Source organism: Uloborus diversus, chromosome 2 (genome assembly GCF_026930045.1).
Source record: "Uloborus diversus isolate 005 chromosome 2, Udiv.v.3.1, whole genome shotgun sequence".
Classification (NCBI taxonomy): Eukaryota; Metazoa; Arthropoda; class Arachnida; order Araneae; family Uloboridae; genus Uloborus; species Uloborus diversus.
The window spans coordinates 113,924,055-113,945,655 of record NC_072732.1 but is presented as its reverse complement, the minus strand read 5'-3'; positions in this window follow the sequence as shown (position 1 = coordinate 113,945,655).

Sequence of the window (21,601 nt, the reverse complement as noted above, 5' to 3'; positions counted from 1 at the left end):
TAATTAAAACCCCTTAATTTCACTGAAATTAAAACCTGTCATTGAAATTTAAATCCCTTATTTTCAGAGGCTTTCCTCCATTCAAATCATTATTCAGTACTTCATCTGAACTTTTGGTGGATAGCGAATTTTAAATTTGATATTGTTTTTGTTTCTCACGTGATTCTTCGAGGTTTTTCTCAAGTCAAATAATAATGTTTCTGTCTTTTGCTTTCATTTTTCCAAAACTAGAAACGAAGTTTTTAAGAACATCATCACAGGCGGACCATCACCGCACTAGAGCACCACCACACTAGAGTCAGTGTGGTGGTGACTAGAGTGACTAGAGGTGGTGACTAGAGTGGTGGTGGTGACTAGAGCCAGTGTGTTGGTGACCAGAGTCAATGCCTGTGAACTGAAAAATGACGTCATCATGCATCGGCCGATTGCCAGCCATACTACTGTGTTACGGAAATCCTGTTACATGTTAAATTTTTCATATCACCGCTTTTTTTAATCTCCAAATATTTGATATTTCAAAACAGACAATCAAAATTGGATTCAAAATCCGTAGTAAGCGATATTTTCCCAAAATTACAAAAAAAAAAAAAAAAAAAAATTTTTGTAAATTATTGAAAATTTTAGTGATTTTTTTTTTTTTTTTTTTTTTTTTGACGCAATTTTTTATCTTGGCGAGAATTTTTGATGTTATTCTTTGTCCAAATTTTTGCCTATATTGCATAGAAACTACTTTGACGAATCTATGTACGTTATTTTTTATATATATTATTTTTTTTAACAAAACAATCAATAAAATGATATTAAATTCTCCATTACAATGAAAAAATATCCATCAAACAATTAAATTAAGCTTTTAAAATACGCCAAATAAAAACTAATTCTTTAAATAACATAAAAAGTTGATTAAAATAATCCTGAAACTTAAACAAACCAACATTAAAAAATCCATCAATAATCATCCACCAAAAAGACTTTATTATAGGTGCGTCACTTTACTTGGCAACTTGTTTATTTTCTACCTAGGCGAAACAAGAAAATATCGTTTATTTTCGCTCCTCTTTTTTGAGTTTTTAAAAGTTCCATGGAACTTTTAATATTAATTAATGATGCAACTTATATGGCGGTATATGTTTTTGTTATAGTGCGACATTTGACACAGAATTGCTTTTCACGTCTTCACCGTTAACATAGAATAAAATATTTGACCCTGAAAATGACCTTTCTTTTAATAAGAAAGGTATTATGAACACTTAACTTTAAAAGAAAAGTAAAAAGATTTACTTCTTTAAAATAAAATTTTGAATGTACAATTAAATCAAAAGCAAACATTTCCTATTTTTATTAAGAGGAAAACGGAAAATCTTCTAATTTCAAAATTATAAGTATAATAAATGCATATTTATACAGAAAATATATATCGTAAAGGTATTACAGGTATTAGTGTCGCAGAAGTACAGTTTCAAAGGGCATATTTTTCATCTTGGAGATTATTTTTCTTTTAATTTACTGTTGCCAAGTTTGATTAAATTTACAATGAAATTACTTTTTTTGGCGATTGCATGCATTATTTTGTTTATTAATGAACTTATAATACAACGAACTAAATGTTGCATTAAAATAAAAAGTAGTTCGCCTAATGATTGAATTAAGCTATTAAAAAGAAAATTGTCTGCCAAACATAAAACAAGCTAAATGAAAACCGTGAATGGTTTTTCTGAAATAAATCGCCAACTAAATTAAACAAATCTAAAAGCTGTTTCTTCAATATCAGAAACTTTCGTTTCTAAGACTTATTAGACGTAGCAACAGCAACGACTTTTCAAAATACAACAATAGGTTTCATTAGCTAAAATTTTTTTCTTATTTACAATACCATGGAATTAAATTAGTTCAAAGACTGTTGGCTAAGGAAACAAATCAGAAATCTACACATTGAGTGATAACATTGTCGATTGGCAAGTTTTTACTCCCTGCATCAACACTTAAAAAATACTTACCCAAGTGGATAAGGTAGCAACCTTTGAATACCTAATGCTGTAACTATACAAAACTGCTACATTTCTTACATGCAGGATAACGGTAAATTAGCCATCTCTGTCAAGATTTCTTTTTTATCTAATGATGCGAGGAATTCAAAGAAAATTTTCTGTCGACGGTCAGTTTTTCTTGAGTCTTAAAATGTCATCACACTTGAAATTTTAATGTAGAAAATGCAATGTCCAGTTAACTTTAAAATAACAAGTAACACAGAATCACATTTTTTTTTTGTCATCATTATATACTTGTACTTGAGGTAAAACTTCAATAACATGAGACAGATTACTTATGTGCATCTCACTCGGCAATTCATCATAAAAATAATCATTCACAATGCTACAAAACTCTTATGGAGACGTAATACTCATTTACAGCTTGCTGCAACCACATTTATGAATCGGATACAAAGTTGTCTTATGTTATTATGATTCAGCTAATTAGCAATATTTCCCAAATCTAGTATCCAATGGATAACTTCGTATAGATCCCGAGCAAAAATTATGTTTTTTGCTCTCCTTTGGAAACGAAAAAGTAACTTCTTTTGCGAAGTTAGGCAACACATTTATGGACCAAAAAGATTTTCGTTTGACTGAAGAGAAATTTTAAAGGTAAACTGGCCGATCTGCGCTTACGTCATCAAATGTATCGTTGCCATTTAACAGGCATTGACTCTAGTACGGTGATGGGCGGACTATCCTTTTGAATTTAGAAGAGTGCAGTTTTCTGTAAAAGTTTGCTTTGCAGTAACCGTTAATAAGACACAAGGATAGACATTAAAAGTAGCAGGGATCAATTTAAGAGAAGACTTTTTTTCACACGGCCAATTTTATGTAGCTTGCTCCAAAGTCAGTTCATCAAGCAGCTTAATAATTTTAGCACCAGAAAAAAACTAAAAGTTTTGTATACAAAGAAGTTCTTGCTTAAACATAGATATAACAATAAAATGCGGATGGCCTGAGTTTGCAAAGATAATCAATACTTTAAAAGGATCGTTAATAACAGTTAAAGATCGGATAAGGACAATGGCGAATGGCATATATATACGGAGTCCAGGGACCCCAGGATCCTCCCAAAATTAGAAAAAATTATAGGTAATAAGTAATTATTACAGGGGATTTTCGAAACTAGGTGCACCAAGCACTGTTTTCCCCTGCTAATTCCATTACCTGAGCAATGCCGGGTACGGAAATGCTAGTACGTTATAACAATCGCTGGTTTTTATGCAGTTAAAGTTGAGTTGAGTAAAATCTCATGACATTTTACTCAACTCATCACTTTGGGTAAATCGAGAAAGTTAACTTAGTTCACAAATTCAACAAATGTGTTTCAGGAAATATTTACTGTAATGAACCTCATTTGTTTTTAATTTGTATTAGTTACATTTTCTTCATTTTTAGAATAAAAAATTAAAACAATCAATCAGGCAAAACAGCTACAGCTTGGGCACCAATTTTCTGCAAGGAGACTTTTACAAATACCAATTTTGTCCCCGGATAAGTCAGCAGCTCCCCTTATACAGTGCGGCGCAAAAGTTTAAGTACAACCGAAATCTTTTTGTAAAAAAAAATATATACACCAAATAGCTTTGAAATTTTTACTGTTTTTAAACAATCAGCTTACAAATTCATATTTCGAATTTGGAAAAAATTTAGAGAAATTAAATTAAGACTTCATAAGAAAATCAAAATTTTGCTGTCGCGAAACTTTAGACACATAAACGAAATATTTGCATTTAAGAAAGCATAAAAGTCTTTCAATAGTCTATGGTGTTAACATTGCATCTGATAAGCTCGAATACGCTGTTCTCCATTGATAGCACGAGATTACAGGAAATTTCGGGAGTGAATCTGTACCAACCTTCCTCGATTATTGATTTCAGCTCTTGTACATATTGCTTTCCATTCTGGTATACGTCACGTGAGAATATTCCACACATGTTTTCTATTGGATTGAGCTTTGGGCTGTGAATGCTGGCCAGTTCATTACACTGATATTTGAGATGCAACCCATTCTTGTGTACTACGGGAAGCGTGAATTGGAGCGTTGTTTTGCTGGAAAGTCCAATTAGGACCACATAAGACTTCACCAAACGGTAACAAATGCTCGCTTAGGGTATTTTGACACATTTCTGAATTTAGTATGCCCTTCATAAAGCTAAGAGAAGTTTGTCCGTTGCAGCAAAAGGTGCCCAATACCGTAAGCGAGCCATTACCTTTGTTTCATACTGAATATGCACTTTGAATCTTTCTTCAAGTCACACTAATAATAGTATGAAAACTCATCTGGACCGTCTAAATTCCATTTTTTTTTCATCTGAGAATATAACTCTAATTCTTTCATCCGTATAATGCATGTGGTGTTTTGCCCACTGCAGTCTTGCTTGTTTGCGACACTGTTCCAGAAAAGGTTTACGAGCGAACTTTTGTTTTTTGATAAATTCTGATTCGATTATTCGTCAGCGTATGGTGTCAATTGATATTTTTGATCCAAGTCGAGTTTTTATCTGACTAAGACAAATTTTCAGTTAGAGCACTGGAGAATGATCGTCATTAGAGAACTTGGTTTGCGTCGGCATACGAAGATAAATTCGAAAATTTCGACTGGACATTGAAAATTTACAATTTCAGATTTCAGTTTTGAAGCTGAGAGACTACCATGAGCTCATCGATAAGCGGAAGTGGGAAAAACTTGCTCCACCTTTCCAAAATGGGAATTTCAGATAAAAATTTGTAAGAAATGGTGCTTGATGGCGTACCTACTGAATTTTATGGTTTTCAAAACCTCACATGTGATACTAAGGCAGTGAAATAATGGGTAAAATTAGATAAAGAAGCGCTAGCTGCAGTTCGTTTTATAACCAACAGAGATAGCTTTATTTGAGTCAAATTAGAATCCAGAAATACGCCACAATATAACACTAAGACCGAAAATTGACAGGAATCAAATAGTTCAACTCGCACGTCAAACTACATTTTATAGTAATCAATGTGATTACAGTTTGAGGGCTCAAAAATATTAAAATTTATCTAGCAACTTCTTTTGTTTCGAGGTGTGGAATATGTCGGCTGTTTCAAGCTACATTTACATTTTCAAATTTTTACACTTAACCATTGTTCCCTATCGTAGGCAAATTTTACTTTTTGAGCTAAGGTTATTGACTAATTGGAGAATTATCTTTTTTTTTAATGATAAGAAATGCTTGTATTACCTATTTTTTTCATATCTTTGTAAGAATTAATTTATATGGAAGCAAATTTTTCCAAAAGCTTTTTCCTCAATGTACGGGCATCACGATGTTATTCATTCTTGACGCTATATTCGTCAAATTCAAAGCATGTATGGGATTTGAAATTGTGGTTTATTATTAAAATGATCTTATGCAGTGTGTAATCTTGTAATAAACACAAACGCCTACTCTTAAGTCATACTACATCAAGTTTATCAAATTTTTATTTTTGTTGCAATTATTGTAACTTTATCCGGTTTTTATGCAAAAATGGTCAACTTCAAGGCGCGGGCGAACCCAAAGCTATTTTTTTTTAAGAAATCTTTTTGCATGACTAGATATCTGTATAAAAGGCAACTTTTCCACACTATTACTAAACGTTTATCAGATTTTGATTTTTTTACTCCACCATCATGTATAACCTTTCCTATAGACACTTATATTTTTTAATTTTTTTCTTTAAAGGGAAATATGTTTCGTGCAGTGGAGGATTTACCCTGTCGAAATTGCGAGGGGTTACCACAGGATTCCTAAAGGGGATAACAAAAATGCACATAAAGTCTTTAAAAAGTCCTGTGATGGTCGAAAGGACCCCGAAAATGCATTGCGGCGAAAGCTTAGAGCAGGAATTAGTAAATGTCTTTATTGAAGCTTTATTGTAACAAGGCTGAACTGGATCCGGCCTGTTTTACTGGTTAGACTGCGTCATTTCAGGGAAATGAAGGAACAAAAAAGTGGTCAACAATGAACGCTATCTACAGGAATTTACAATTAATCTACTGGAGTTAGGGTAAATATTTCAACTATTAAAATATCACCAAACAGGCAAATTATATTATTACGTTCAAATATAGAAGCAATTTTCACCCGTCATATCTTGACGGGCGATTTTCTAGTAAATAAATAAACAAAGCTACGTGGCATGGCTAAACAAATTTTCAAACTGTTAAATGAAATGTAGATTTTTAACATTCTCTCAAAGAAAATATTTGCCTAAGTTTTCTCATTTTTTTCACTTAAAAAGAAAAAAAAAATTCTCTAAGTTTTAAACTGCAGTCCACATCAAAAAAATATTACATTCTTTGTTTTTTCTTTGGAGCATACAAATATAGATGAAGAAATTATGTTCCTAAAAAACACTAAAACTTCATGCAATGCTTTATTTTTCGACGCTTTTATAACGAAATAAAAAACATTGAAAATCGTGAATGATTGCTAGAAATGGCTGTTAATGCTAGATAGAATCAACACTTTATATCAGACAAGTGAAATTTCGTAGACTCGAGCGTGAAACGAACAAGGCAAAACAAAAACAGGGGTAAAGAACTTTCATCGTTCTGCTAGTGGCTCCTTTGTCTCATAACCTCAAATTCTTCTAAAGTGCAGTCTGGACAAGATTCATTTTCGCCTATCTTTAATTAATCACGGTGGCATCACTTTCTATCCGTAAGACCGAGATCATTTCGTCATTATTTCATCACGACTTAAGCCCCACCCAGTGATGTTAACGTTACGCGAGCTTAGACCAATCCTGGAAAAGGAATTTCACTTTCCTTTAATTTATGATTAGTTAGTACATGAGGTATAAATCAATGAAGAGCAGAAGATATTGGAACAGTTTGTGGAACTTTCACTTGATAGGAAGATCTGTGGATTTTTGTGCTGGTGGAATACCTGGAATTTGGTGCCTTGTGTGGTTTTCATCTTGGATTTCTCTATAACTATTGGACTTAAACTTTCAAGAATTATTGGAAAAGAAAAAATAGACTTTTGAAGGTTGATAATAAAGTAAGTTTAACAAATTTATGATGCCATAATTTACGATTTTATCTTTAAAATGTAATACGTCAAATAGGTTTATGATATCCAAAAATTTATAAGCTTTAAAATATAGCATTTGTTAGAAAAAAAATGCTTTTTTTAAACAATCGAGTTCAGCTTCAAATTTAGCGGATACACACAATTGATAATTACTTTTCGGCGCAAGATATTTTGAGAAATTCAGTTTTCCACACTGTCGTGTTATGCACAAAAGTTATTGGTTGATATGAAGAGCATTTTGTTTTTATTTTTCGTTGAATCTAATTCAATTTATATTTTCGTCAATAGTGAAAACCATAGATTCATTTACAGCAACTTTAAGATATATCGACTGTTTTCTTAAGTATCTGCTTATATCATCCTGAAAACATTAAACTTGTATCATATTTGAAAAACATGAAGATATTTTGTGCAAAAAAAAACTATGTAGAAAGGACAAAAGTATACTAAAATACACAAAATAACAGCTGGCATCTGCTAAGCATCGCTAAAAAAAACTTCATTAAGACATCTTACACGATACATAATACTCTTTACTCATTAAACATTATAAAAAGAAAGAAAGCAACGCGTAGGTAAAAATAATATGTGTGATAGGATGACAGAAGTCATGATATTTCTTTGGTGGAACAGGAAGCGCGTTTCGGGTATTAAACTTCAAATTTCCCTTAACTCATGTAATTCAAACAATATTTATTTTTTTTTTAAATAAAATATAGTTTTTTTTTTAAAAATATTTTCCTTAAACATATTACCGCTACATCAGAAGGTGGCACAAGTTCAGTTTTCTGTGTTTCTAGAAGATCAGGAGTTAAATAAATGTAAAGGTACTTCAAGTAAGTACGTTCGATCAATCCATGAATATTCCATTCATAAAAATGGTACGTTTATTTACCGTCAAGGTTACTGTCTACTGAGGAGGGTTTTCTCCCTTTTAGACTTAGCTGTTAAAATACTTTCTCCAGAATTAATTCCATGAAAAAATAACAATAAATTAATAAATAACACCCACACACAATACTATCCCTTTTGTGAAAAAAATTTGAGTTGATTGATTGATTGATCTTAAACTATATTTATAGGTATGTACTTTGAGTTTGCAAAAAATAATATTATTTGAACAAAGTAACTTCTATCAGAGGGGCAACTTTGCCCTCATAAATCTTCCATATACCAGAACAGACAAGTTATTTTTAGACAATCGCATCCCACTAGCGTGAAGTGAAAACATTTATACGCAAGTATATGAAGGGAAAAATAGATCCTTTTAAACTCATGAATTGAACCAAGAAAAGCTTCGAAAGCCAACATTATGTGAAAAGTTTCAAAAGCCTACCATCTACAAAATCCTTCAAATCAATTTGCTAACCTTGTCAAACAAAATGAACTTGATGCTTACTTCTTTTTTTAGTATTCTTTGTTTTGGCAAAAAAGCTTGCATCCACCAAAGACAGAGAGAGCATTAAAAAAGAAAATGCTAATAAGAAGGAAAAGTCACTGGAAGGAAAAGGCTGCGTAGATCCTAATCGCAGCAATATGGCGCTGCCAGATAGACTTGCCCGAACTATAGTTCTTTTATGCGGATAATGGAGTCGTTTTCAAAATTTTAAAAGTATTTTTTTCTGAAAGAGCAAGCTTAAAATATAGGATCTGACCATTTTTTTAATAATTTGTTCAAGTTTAATATTTAAAAAAAAATACTTAAATCGGCGCTCTGTCATCGTTTAACGCTTCTGCCGATGACATCACAAATGATGAAATGCCATTCAGTGTTGCCATTCACGGTGAAAAATATTTAATTCGCATCTTTACTCACTGTATTGACAACGACATGGTTGATAGCAAGCGTAGAGCGCAATATTTAATTCGCTTCTTGTTTATCATAACGTGGAAACGTGGTAGAATGATGAGCCAAATTGCATCATTTGTGACGTAATAAAGAACACGAGAGGTTCTCAAAATCGGACATTCTAAAAAAATAATTAAAAAAATAACTGTTGGGAAAATGAAAGTATTTTCTGGGTCCATGTTATTTTTTTACTCCTTCTATCAATTTCAGTGACTAAAAGTAATACTTTTGACTGAAGGAAACAACCTCGTTTGATTAATACTACACATACACATTCAATGCTTAAACCACTTTGTCAAGATGCTGATCCTTTTTGTTTTAACTTCTCCATAAAATGACATGACATTTTTTTTTCCTGTAATTTTCGACGTGATAATGATTTAAATATTTAGTTTCTGCACATTTTATGAACCTAAATCCTTTGGAGTTTTTCCAACAGCATTCATGAGTGAAATATTTAAATTTTACATTTCTATTTTACAGCGGTTATCTTACTGTTAGGAATGTGTTTACTCCTAAATTCAAATACTGCATTATCATAGCAAGTTCTCTGACGTTGTTTTATTGCAAATTAAATCCACAAGTAATGTAACTAATTCATCCACTAAACAAATTTGAAAAAAAAAAAAAACCTTCTTTCAGAAAAACTGTTTAGAAACATTATATATATTTTTTTGATGTAATGTTAGTAAATATTAGTAATTGGCTATCATTTTTAAAAATACTTCCTTAAAATTCTGTAAAAATTGTAATGATTTGTAGAATGTCAGAAAATTTCCAAAAACTTCAAAATGCGACAAAACATTTTTTTCTATTTAATAGAATAAAAGTAACACCAGAATAACATATTCACTCTCCTTAGTAGTGCATTATGCCAAAAATTTTGAATGTTTACTGAAAGTAAACATTTTTCGAGTTCGTTTTGTGTGTAGAACAACTTTTTTTCGGTAATTGTAAGATTGTTGACAAACTTTTTCAGATATTTTAAGAGTAAATCATAACTTATAAAAAATTGAAATTAAAGTTACCATTTTTTATATTATCTTGTTATCAGTATATAGAAACAAGGTCTACAAAGTTTCATCAAAATGGGATTAGAATGTTTTGAGTTATCATCTTTGAAGTGACCAAATTTTATATATAAATTCATTTCAAAAATGCGTTCTAAGTTTCAACTTTCAGTTTTTTGTCATACAGTATGTAAATACAGAGGTCAATTAGTATATCTTCAGCTTCCCAAAAGTAGAGGAAAAAAAATCGACTGTTTGTGTAAAGCCAAGAAAATAAATAATCCAATAAATTCATTTAAAAAAGATAAATTTTGTAAAAAATAGCCATTTTATCATTTTTGATAACTTAATTGCTTTTAAATCATACAAAAAATAGAAAGCGCAACAAGTTATTTTACTTATTATTGTTAAAGTTACATGGGCATTATATAATTTTAATTTCGGAAACAAATTAATATTCATGAGAAAATACAAAATATTTTATCTTCTTACTAGCGGAACCCGCACGGCTTTGCCCGTAGCAGAAAATTAAAAGGTCATTTGGTTCACCTGTATATTTATAAATAATGGTTGATGAATTTCTCGCCAATATGCTAGGTTAATTTGTTCGCCAATGTAATGGAAATTTGTTCGTCCATGTTATGGTAATTCGCTCTGTAAAATGTTCTTAAAATTGGAATAAAAAAAGAACAAAATCGAATTTTCGAAAAATCGATTCGAGATGCACACCCCTATGATAAACTAATTTAGTGCTCAATTTCATGAAAATCGGTGAAACGGTCTAGGCGTTATATGCGCGTTGCAGAGATCTAGAGATCCAGACTTTCAGCTTTATTATTAGTAAAAAAAAGCTAACTAAAATGAAGTAAAACTTGTGAATGAGAACTATGCTTTCTGAATTTTTGATGTTTTTGTTTTCGTTTGATTTAGCAATGATAAAAAAACAAATGGTTTGATTTGTATTTCTCTACAGAAGGTGGAATTTTATCTTGTGTTTTTCCGCTTTGAAGTTATTGTTGCAATTTTAAAGTGCAAGTAAAAAAAAAGTGACTTTTTTTCTTTCAATTTCCATTTATTCGCTATTGATTTCTTACTTAGGAAGAAATTTTGTTGAAATTCAACACTTTTCTTGGTGTTTCATTTTTCTTTGTTATTTTTTACATTTTATATTTCTGTTTAAATGTACTGAAATATTGTATTTTAGTATTATTTTATAATTTTCATACTTAAATATAATGCACCTATTGAACCCTAATGAATTACAAAAATGAATTTGAAATTATTTAAAAAAACGGATGGTTCTCTTCTTTTTCAAACAAAAATCATAGTTCGTAGAATTACCGTATTTTGATTGATGAAGCTTGTGAAATTACAGGCTTAAATATTGGCGGTAAGGAACAACACAAAATCAATGTTAGTGCATGGAGAGAAGGTTCTTTTATTTCTGGAAGAACTTCTTGCTATTAATAACTTGTCACAAAAATGATAAATCTATTTTAAAAAACGAAAGAAAAGAACTTACATTACTTATTTGCTAGAAAGCAATTCGCTACGGACTTGAATCGACCTAACTAACACTTGACACCTGACACCCTCAGAGACCATCCGCGCCTACCAATTGCTCGGTTTATCGGTTTTAAATGCTCAGATAAATCTGAGCAAGTGGGTCTCTGAGGAACTTTATTGAAACATAAAATATTACATTATTATGAGTTACAATTTTGATTTGCTCTTGACAAAATTTTTGGTAATTTAACATCAAAATATGTAATAAAGTAGACAAAACCAATGCATAAAAGCATTTCAATGATACAATAAAACTTAAACGACACTAGAGATTTGTTGCTTTACAGAAGATAACGTGTTAAAGTGTAGAAAACAAAAACTAAATTTAAACGGTTTTAACTGTAGAAAATAGGAATAAAAAACCTAATTAACATACAACATTGAAAAGCCTTGCTGATTTGTTTTAAGGGAGAAAATGTAACTTAGTATAAAACCTTATGGATTTTTAGCCGCTATCAACAAATACAGTAAATACAAAAGGAAAGTAGGGAAATGTGGGGCAAAGTGAACTTGTGAAACATTTCTCTGCTTTTAGTGCAACCTATCGAATAATATTTTAACTATGTAGTAACACGTGTAGTCTATTTATAGAGCCTTCTTTCTAGGCACTATAGTCTATTCCAGTCAAGAAAAAATTACCAATGAAAATCATAGAATATGATGATACAAGCAATTTTTAAAAATTGATACTCATCTTGTAATATTTTGCTGTGAGGCGCAAATTATCTTTGGTATTATTAAATGATAAAATTCTTGTAATTAACATTTGAAATATTAATTGAGAATTTTTAGTACTCGGTGTAGTATTTATTTAGTTAATACTAGCAAAAATACCCGGCGTTGCCTGGGTCAAAAATAATTGTGAGAAACAATCACTACCTTCAGCACGACATTTAAGCAAATAAAAATTTGAAGAATTTCCAAAATATGAACTAAAAAAAAAAGATCACTAAAAAAATCGTGCGCTTTATTAAATAGTACACACACAAATAGAAAAAAAAGGTCTCTACTATGTTTCCGTAAGTGTGCAAAAATTAGTTTCCAAATGTTTAAATGACTTTAAACTCATGTTTGCTCCGGAGAAGCCTTGATTCAAAACTTTCAATATGATTACTATTAATATTGATGTTATAAGGCAACGAATTTTTGTAACAATGGCTTTTGTATTTAATCATTTAATGGGGCATTACATGAAATTTACTGTTTTCCATCATAGCCTTTTGAAACTAGGTTTTTTAACAACCGACACACAAAGGAAGGGGGTTATACGTTTGACGTGTCTGTATCTGTGTGTCTATCTGTGGCACTCTAGCGCCTAAACGGATGGACCGATTTTGAAAAAAAAAATTTGTTCTAAAGAAGAGTTGATCGAGAGTGTTTTTAGGGGCCATTTATTAATTACGTAAGGATGATTTGACAGTTTTTGACCCATCCTCCCCCCATGCAAGGGTTAGTAAGATTTTTCAAACCTCTCCTCTCTTATCTTACGTAAGATTTCATTTCGTTTTTCAAAATAATAAAATAAAGAATCTTACATCACTGGAACCATCATTAAATTCACTATTAAAATTTAACCTTAATATTATATTTAAATCTTTTTGGGTAAAGAAGTATTTACTAAATAGTCGAAATCGAGACTGACTTTTTTTTTTTTTTTTTTTGTATGTGATACGATACTTATTAAAAATAAAACATGCCATACATAGTGCGATTCTTTTATCATATTTTACGATATTTACTCTTTGTAAAACAAATGAAAAACAGCTCCTCCTAATACGTTCCTTACCTTCCAGACGCAAATGAAATATAATCACTGCCAAATCACTTGATAGCGCTATTTCTAAAATAAAATATCGACTCAAGAATGGGTTTGACACCACCCTCCCAATGCAAAGGTATGTAGAAATTTACCACACCCTCCCCCTCGAGACCCTTACGTAATTAATGAATAGCCCCTTAGCTAGGTTGCAACTTTGGATGATATTAATTAACGAAGATATTAATTAAAACCTCTAAAACGTTTTTCGCGTTTTTTGCAGTGAAAACATTGGTGAAATTTTAAAAATTTAATACCAAAATTAAGAGAATTTTTTTCCGCGTCTGATAGAATGTGTTTGGAACTACCATTTTTTAATAGAATTCGAATTATAACGTTTTTTTAAAGCAGATTTTAATAACGGCTAAGTTTTATTCACGCGATTTAACCGAATTCATTGCTTGCGTTCGACGAACCTCACCGGTCGACCGGTAAGTAACCGGTTAACTAACTGGTCGCTATCAGTCGAGCTCGTCGAACGTAAGCTAAGTTGGCCGACAAGGAAATAAACATGGTAATTTAATAGCAAATAAAATACTTGATATTGATTTTTAATTCGCAACTCAAGCGCTCGAATACAGTACCTTGCGGTGATTTACAAAATTAAAGAAAAGGTAAAACATTGCGCTCCACGTGTGTCTGTTGGTAAACATAGGCCGTTTGTTATGAGTAGTTATTAACGCATTCGATGTATCTTAGATTGCTTTCAGCAACAGAAATTGTTTCGTTCCGTAATGGTATTCTCGAGCGTCTCAAAATAATGTTAGTTTGCATTATTTCCCTCTAAAAAGCGAGTTGATTTTCGTAAATGGCGAAAGCGTAAACAAGAAAACTCTGGATTAATAACTTCGCATTATCAACGAATATAATCGTCTGTTCGATGCATTTATGAGCAATCACGATTGCTTATTCTTCTCATTTGACCGTTTTTGATGTTCCGTGCCTTTTTCAGCTTGGACCAGAAGCCTCTGCAGCACCACCGCCCACCGTCCTCTGCAGGCGGCGCGGCGCGGCTGCTCCGCTCCTGTGCTATCCGCTTCTCCTAGTCGGAGGCGTCCATGTCCTACACGCACGCTCACACACACACGCCTACGTGCATACACATAGGTCTACGCACACACACAAGCCTACACACTTACACACACAACTATGCATACGTAACTGTCCAGGAGGAGAGGCAGGCTTGGAGGGGGAGACAGGAGCTGTTTCTAGAAACAATAACTCCAATGAGTAGGGTCCTGTCTCAATTCGTGATTGCGAAAAACATAATTTGAATTCAAAATTTCAGAATTCAAATTAATTTTTTTTTTTTGAAAGAGAATAACGTTATACCAGGTAAACTTATTTTTATTGTTTTGTGTGAATTTGTAACAATATGAATTTTTTTAATCTTAAGCTCGAAAGAAGGATTTGATAACATTAGCAGAAGAATTAGGGCTTTCATCCTTGCCTAGTTTAAAAATAAGTATAATTTAACTATCCTTATTTTACTGCAGCATTTAGTTGGAATGGACACTATGCAAAATATTTTGTTGAATATTTTATCGTAGAACGAAATGAAAAATGTTTAACGTTGAGAATTTTCATCGCCAAAATAGTGCGCCAACTTCACTTTATTGCTTACATTATCAGCTGAAGAGTTTCGCCAAAAATGTTTAGGGTTACAGTTTTAGTATTGTGTGAGCTATGGAACCTTGGCGACATTTTGTATAGTCAGTTATAAATCATTTTTATTTTTTATCATGTGTGGATTAAAATAGTAAAAAGATTACAGAATTCGATAAGTTTAGGTAGATCAATTAAAAGGAAAACTACCACCATACCCGTGAGAATTTTATTGATGACTAGCATTCCCGTACCCGGCATTGCTCGGGTAATGGAATTAGCAGGTGTTAACAGTGCTTGGTGCACCTAGTTTCGAAAATCCCCCATAATAATTACTTATTACCTATAACTTTTTCTAATTTGGGGAGGATCCCGGGGCCCCTGGACTCCTTTTATATATATATATATATATATATATATATATATATATATATATATATGCCCTTGTCCTTAACCGATCTTTAACTGTTATTAACGATCCTTTTAAAGTATTGATTATCTTTGCAAACACAGGTCATCCACATTTTATTGTTATACCTATGTTTAAGCTAGAACTTCTTTGTATACAACATTTTTAGTTTTTTTCCTGGTGCTAAAATTATTAAACTGCTTTATGAACTGGCTTTGGAGCAAGCTACATAACATTGGTCATGTGAAAAAAAGTCTTCTCTTAAATCGATCCCTGCTACTTTTAATGTCTGTCCTTGTGACTTATTAATGGTTATTGCAAAGCAAACTTTAACAGGAAACTGCACTCTTCTAAATTCAAAAGAATAGTCCGCCTGTGATGATGTTCTTAAAAACTTCATTTCTAGTTTTGAAAAAATAAAAGCAAAAGACAGAAACATTATGATTTGACTTGAGAAAAGCCTCGAAGAATCACGTGAGAAACAGGTTTTTAATTTCGCAGAAATTAAGGGGTTTTAATTAATTTCTCCCGAACTAATTGAGATTTCGAAAAATCCTTTCTTAGTGGTTACTTTTGTAATCATGTGGACATGCCTGCCAAATTTCAAGTCTGAAGCTTCAGCGGTTTCGGCTGTGCGTTGATATATATATATATATATATATATATATATATATATATATATATATATATATATGTTATCTCAGGACATTGATTTTTATATATTAAGATTTGCATAACATGACAGAATTAAATCATAATTCATAAATTAGAAACGTACGAAATAAAAAAAAAAAAATAAAATTAACCGATTGAGCAGTTTGAGAAATAACTCAGCTACAAATGTAAAACAATGAGCACTAGCCAAACAAAACAAAAAAGTATCATCTTCCTCTTTTGATAACACTGGTAAACAAAGGTTTTGTTACATGAAATATTTATAGTGTTCTTACTGCTACAATAAAAATGTAGTTTCATCAAAAATGGATAAATATTCAACATCGGGGAAATGGCTGCTTACAACTACGAACTAAGAAATTTGCATTAATTTCTAGGTTTAGTGATGCTTCTTTAATTCTCATTTTTGTCCAGAATATCCCACAAGACTTTAAAATTTAATTTAAAAAGAATAAAACGAAAAAGTCATGCATACAAACAAAAATTACTAGGCTTATTAGCATTTTCTACGCTACGGCGTGCGTTTGTTTTACCTTTTTCATCCGCCATTAGACTGGCTGCAGTGCCTCCTATAATTTGTTGGAGTTGCGAATAGATTAGCAACCACAAGTCAAATTTTCAGCTTATATACGAATTCAGTCGATAAGTAACTGGTAAAAAAGTTTTGCGATAAAATTAAGAAAATCCCTTAAAATCTACAGAAGTGAAAGTTTTATTCTAAGACTAGCTTTTTGCCCACGGCTTCGCTCACGTTGATATAGTTTTTTAATACGCTTTTATTAACTTCACCTGTATGTATGTATGTATGTATCTTGTAACGGAATCTTGCAGCTCAAATTTCGCCCACTTCCTGCGATCGTATATTCTTTTGAAATTTGGCACGCAGCCTCAGACCCGATGACGATGCAATATTCTATAATCAAATTAATTAATTAACTCTTTTAATTGTTAGTTTCCTCCGATTTTAATCAATATTTTGGCATAAATACAACAATGTGAAAAAGAGAAAATTTAAAAAAATACATTGTAAAATACTCGCAAAAATTATTTAAAAATATCTACAAAAACCTTTAATTTTTCTGCATCAGACAAAATTTGTTCCAATGTTCCAAGCTAATTAGAACATGAAATATAATTGTTTTTAACTAATTTCATGCCAAAATTTAGGTGAGCCTTCAGTTGGAAATTGAATTGGAAATTCCCCACGCTTTTTTTTTTGTATTACATTAAAATTAAGTGATTGATCAACTACTATCATCCAAAGATTATTTTTCACTTTTAAGTTCATTTTGGTACGAAAGCGTGTTTTTTTTAGTTCTTTAAACTATTATTTTATTTTCAATTGATTCAAGTTAATGGTCATTACAGACAGAGGTCAAATAGTTACCAAAACATTGTTTGTTTCGAGTTTCGCCAACATTTCAAATTGCCTGCCCCCTTAAATGTATCAAAAGGTATGATTAAAACTGAAAATTAGGGGGAAAGGGAGTAAATGAAATGTTGGGAAAACTGAGAAGAAACCCAAAAATCACAAAAAATAAATCACGAAAACGTTCAGGAGTTGTAAAGAAGTCAGTTTGGGTAATTCCCAAAAAATCCAATTCGAGTGAGGTCAACTATTCTTAAATAAAGTGAAACAGTTCCCTTATAATCCCGATCTCCATCAAATACATAATATCCAGCGCTACACCGGCGATCTAAATTATTGTATAATGTGTAACTTCTTACCGTAGAAATCGTCCCAAAATAGGGTCAACAATGATGCTAACCGAAATGTTTTCAATAAACAGTAAAAATTTGGCAATTGTTTGAAATTGTGTGCAAAGACAAAGTAATGGAAGTTTTTGCGCTGTTTGCCAATTTGCGAATTAGTTGGCGAATTATTTTACGTGTTAACAAATTTAAAGAAAGAAATATTAAAGAAATGGCGATATTTGGTTACATGGTGAAAACCGAGAAACAGTATTGCGTAGTCTTTAGCTTCAAAAACAGCGACAGTTGAAAAAAAATGCCAAATGCCTTAGCTATTGAAATGATTCCACAAAAAAAGTTTGGCTAGATTCCAAGTCAATACAAATAAATAAAAAAAAACATTAATTGCCTCAAAGTTGCATTAAAATGGAAAAAAAAAACAGCCAAATCCATGTATTATTTGCCAATCTTGTGCAAAAATTTTACTTCAAGATTTGACTTGAGAAAAGCCTTGAACAGTCACGAAAAGCAAAGATAGTCAACAATACCAGGGCTGTGGAGTCGGAGTCGGAGTCGAAGAGTCGGAGTCGGACTAATTTTGGGGTAAAGGAGTCGGAGTCGGAGTCGTTAGAAAACATGTCGACTCCGACTCCGACTCCGGGCTTCTTTTTGTCTTTCATTTTTACTGACTCTCATTGCATTTTTTAAAAACTGACTACTAGCAATTGGTTCGATTACATGTATAAAAAGTTACTAATGAAAAAAAATAACTGCTACAATGGCAATCAGCTAGCTTGAGTGCTTATCGAACTTTCTGTAGCCGTCCCCTAGTTTGCTTGCTTTTTAACTTAACTAATATATAGCAACTGTCAGCAAACAGTTTTATCGCCTAACATTTTCAAGTAATCAATTTCAAATAAAAATAAAAATATAGTGTTTTGTTCGATCTCAGTTATAAAATAGTAAAAGGGACGTAACAATTTAGTAAGTCGTGAGGTCCCCTGAGGTCCCCGTACCTCAGGTGGAAACTTTTGAGAGTGATCGACAAATTCAAATAAGTTCTTGCGCGAAAACACGAATACAAAAGATCCGATGAAATAATCTAATGTTTTTTTCTTTATTAAGACTATTTCTATAAGTTTGGTTCTCACTAAAAAATTTGGAGCAAAATAAGTATAAATGATTTCTTGATTACAATACTAAATAATTGCAGTTAATCTTAAAATCTTCACATTAAGGTTAATTCTAAAGCAGCCAATAAAATTGAAATTAAAAATTTAGCGAAGAAGAAATATAGGTATAGTAAAAACTATTCGTATAAATCTGTATACCGCCGCATTTTGTGTAAAATTTGCTCCTGACGTATATGTGCCCTATTTTCGTTGAAATTTTATTGATGAAATAGAATTTAAAATATAATCGGGAGAATTTTCAAAATTAAAGTATTTATACCTTTTATAAACTCTGAAATTAACTTTAGGTGTCACTACCACATGGGTGTCACCCGGGGCAAACCACACCCTCTCAAGAACTTGGACTTAGAGGAAAAAAGCTTTTTTTTTTCCTCAAATTAAAGCTTTCAAAAATTGAAAACACACGATTTGATCAATATCTATTTGTTAAATATTAAAGGGGGCAAGGTAATCCTTTTCAATTTTTTTAAAGGAATTTTTAAGTCATTTCGTTTTTAAACTCGTAACTGTTGGAAAATTTGATTTTTAAATTGAATTTCTAACGTTGTATGCATCTTGGGTTAACAAAAAAAAAATGCGAAATTTTCATAAAAAGGAATTAATATTTTAATCTCTGTTTAAAGGTTTCCCCCCTTCTCCTGAAGGGAGAGAGGGAATTGAAAAATACAATTAAAAAAATCCGGAGTCGGAGTCGGAGTTGGAGTCTGAGTCGGGCGTTTCAAAATCCAGGAGTCGGAGTCGGGGTCGGAGTCGGCCATTTTCCTTCCGACTCCGCAGCCCTGAACAATACAACAATAGTCGTTATCGACAGGGAGTTGAGATGATACACTAAATATTGTATTGAGTTAAGGAAAGCCTTCGAACATGGAACTAAAAAGCTCATAACTCGTTTTTTATTCTACTTAGAAATTTCGAACAGGTGCCATCTTCAGCAGAAAAATCAGAGCTTTCGATGGATATATAATGTTAATATGTGCAAGTATTTTTTCATCCCCATATTAGAGAATTTATACGAAAATTGTGTTTTATTGCCCCCCTAAGGGGTTTTACCCCCCATAATGGGACGAAAACTACCCTATGTGTTATTCTGATGCATAAGCTATATTATTGTAAAGTTTCATCAAAATTCATTCAGTAGTTTTTGCGTGAAAGAGTAACAAACATCCATACATCCATATATCCATACAGACAAACTTTCGCATATATAATAGTAGTAAGATAATCATCAAGGAAGCATTCACAACGAAAACGTTTTAGTGGAAAATTGTAAATCCATGCAAACATGTTTATGCGATACATTTGTATGTATTCGGTCTTGTCCGCTTGATTGCACAAGGTCCCCATGTAAGTTCTCGTCCAGTATAACAGATGATGAATCCACAGCTCATGAAAACAGGTGTGCCCTTCCTCCCAAGGTCAAGGTGCACCCCTTTACTGCCATGAAAACACCCCCATGAGAAAGAGTCTAAAAACAAGAAAAAAATACCTTTAAAAACATCCATTCCTAAAAATTTCAATGGCGCAGTCTGCACTCCCCTCCCTCTACTTGGGCAATCCTATAAAGAAAGAAAAGAAATAGAAATTATATCCAGGGTAAGGGAAGGAAATGAACCTTTCGCACTCAGGCTGGGAAAAGCGATCCAATAAGCCATCAGAATAATTGAAAATCTAAAACCACTGTATAAAAACCAACTGCTGCCAGAAATTTTAATAAAGGATTGAACAGAGGTTGGAAGTAGCGCGCTACAAGTAATGACGCTAATGTAGTAGCAACATTTTTCAGTTGTTTGCAGTGTAGAGCACTACTTTTTTTAAATAGTAGTGTAGTGAGTAGCTCGATACAAAAAGTAATAGTTCGTAGCAATTTCTGGAAATTACTTTTAAATAAACTTTAAAAAAAAGAAAAGAAAAAAGGTTCAAACGAATCTCACTGGCGTAAATTTTACGCAAGTACATCAGCAGATGCAATGAGAAGTAAGACTCATAAAAATACGAGTTGACCTCAGGCATATCATTTTGACGCCATACGTTCTGTTTGACGCCGTTAGTTTGTTTGGCATCGTAATTTTCATACTTTGCCAATATTTGCATTGAATGCAGAGTTTGGCTTGAAGAGAAAAGTATATATGTAGTCTATCAGCGATAACCACCAACTTAGTAACTTGTTTGTTGTTCCAAGATTGTAAAAGCACTTATTTTCGCGAAAATGAGGATATCGGCGATTTCGCGAGTTGAAAATTTTGTGCATTTTATATGAACAGACCAAAAGTTGAAAAACAAACGTTTCGCGAGGCTTAAATTTTCGTTATTTTGACGGATACGTAAAAAATAAAGTCTCACGGAAACTAGTATTTTTACAGTAATAGCAAAATAAAAAAACTGCAGATGGAATAGAAATTGATGATATTGAACTGCCCTGGCCGCTTTACAATAAATACGAGTATTTCAGTGATACAAAAACGTGACAGAAGATAACAGAAATTTTAGAGAAAAAAAAAAGAATGAATAGATAACTCTTAGTAATATTCCATGTTCAGATGAGCTAAATTATCAATCTAAACCTTTTTTCGTTCAAGCCTCAAACGGTGTGTGTATACGTATAGGGGAAGGTTGCCTTCAATGAAACGGTTCCCATGACTAGACCGCGAAGATATTTCCCGTACCAGAGTTTGTGCAGACGCGTAATCAACTTTAGTACCTTC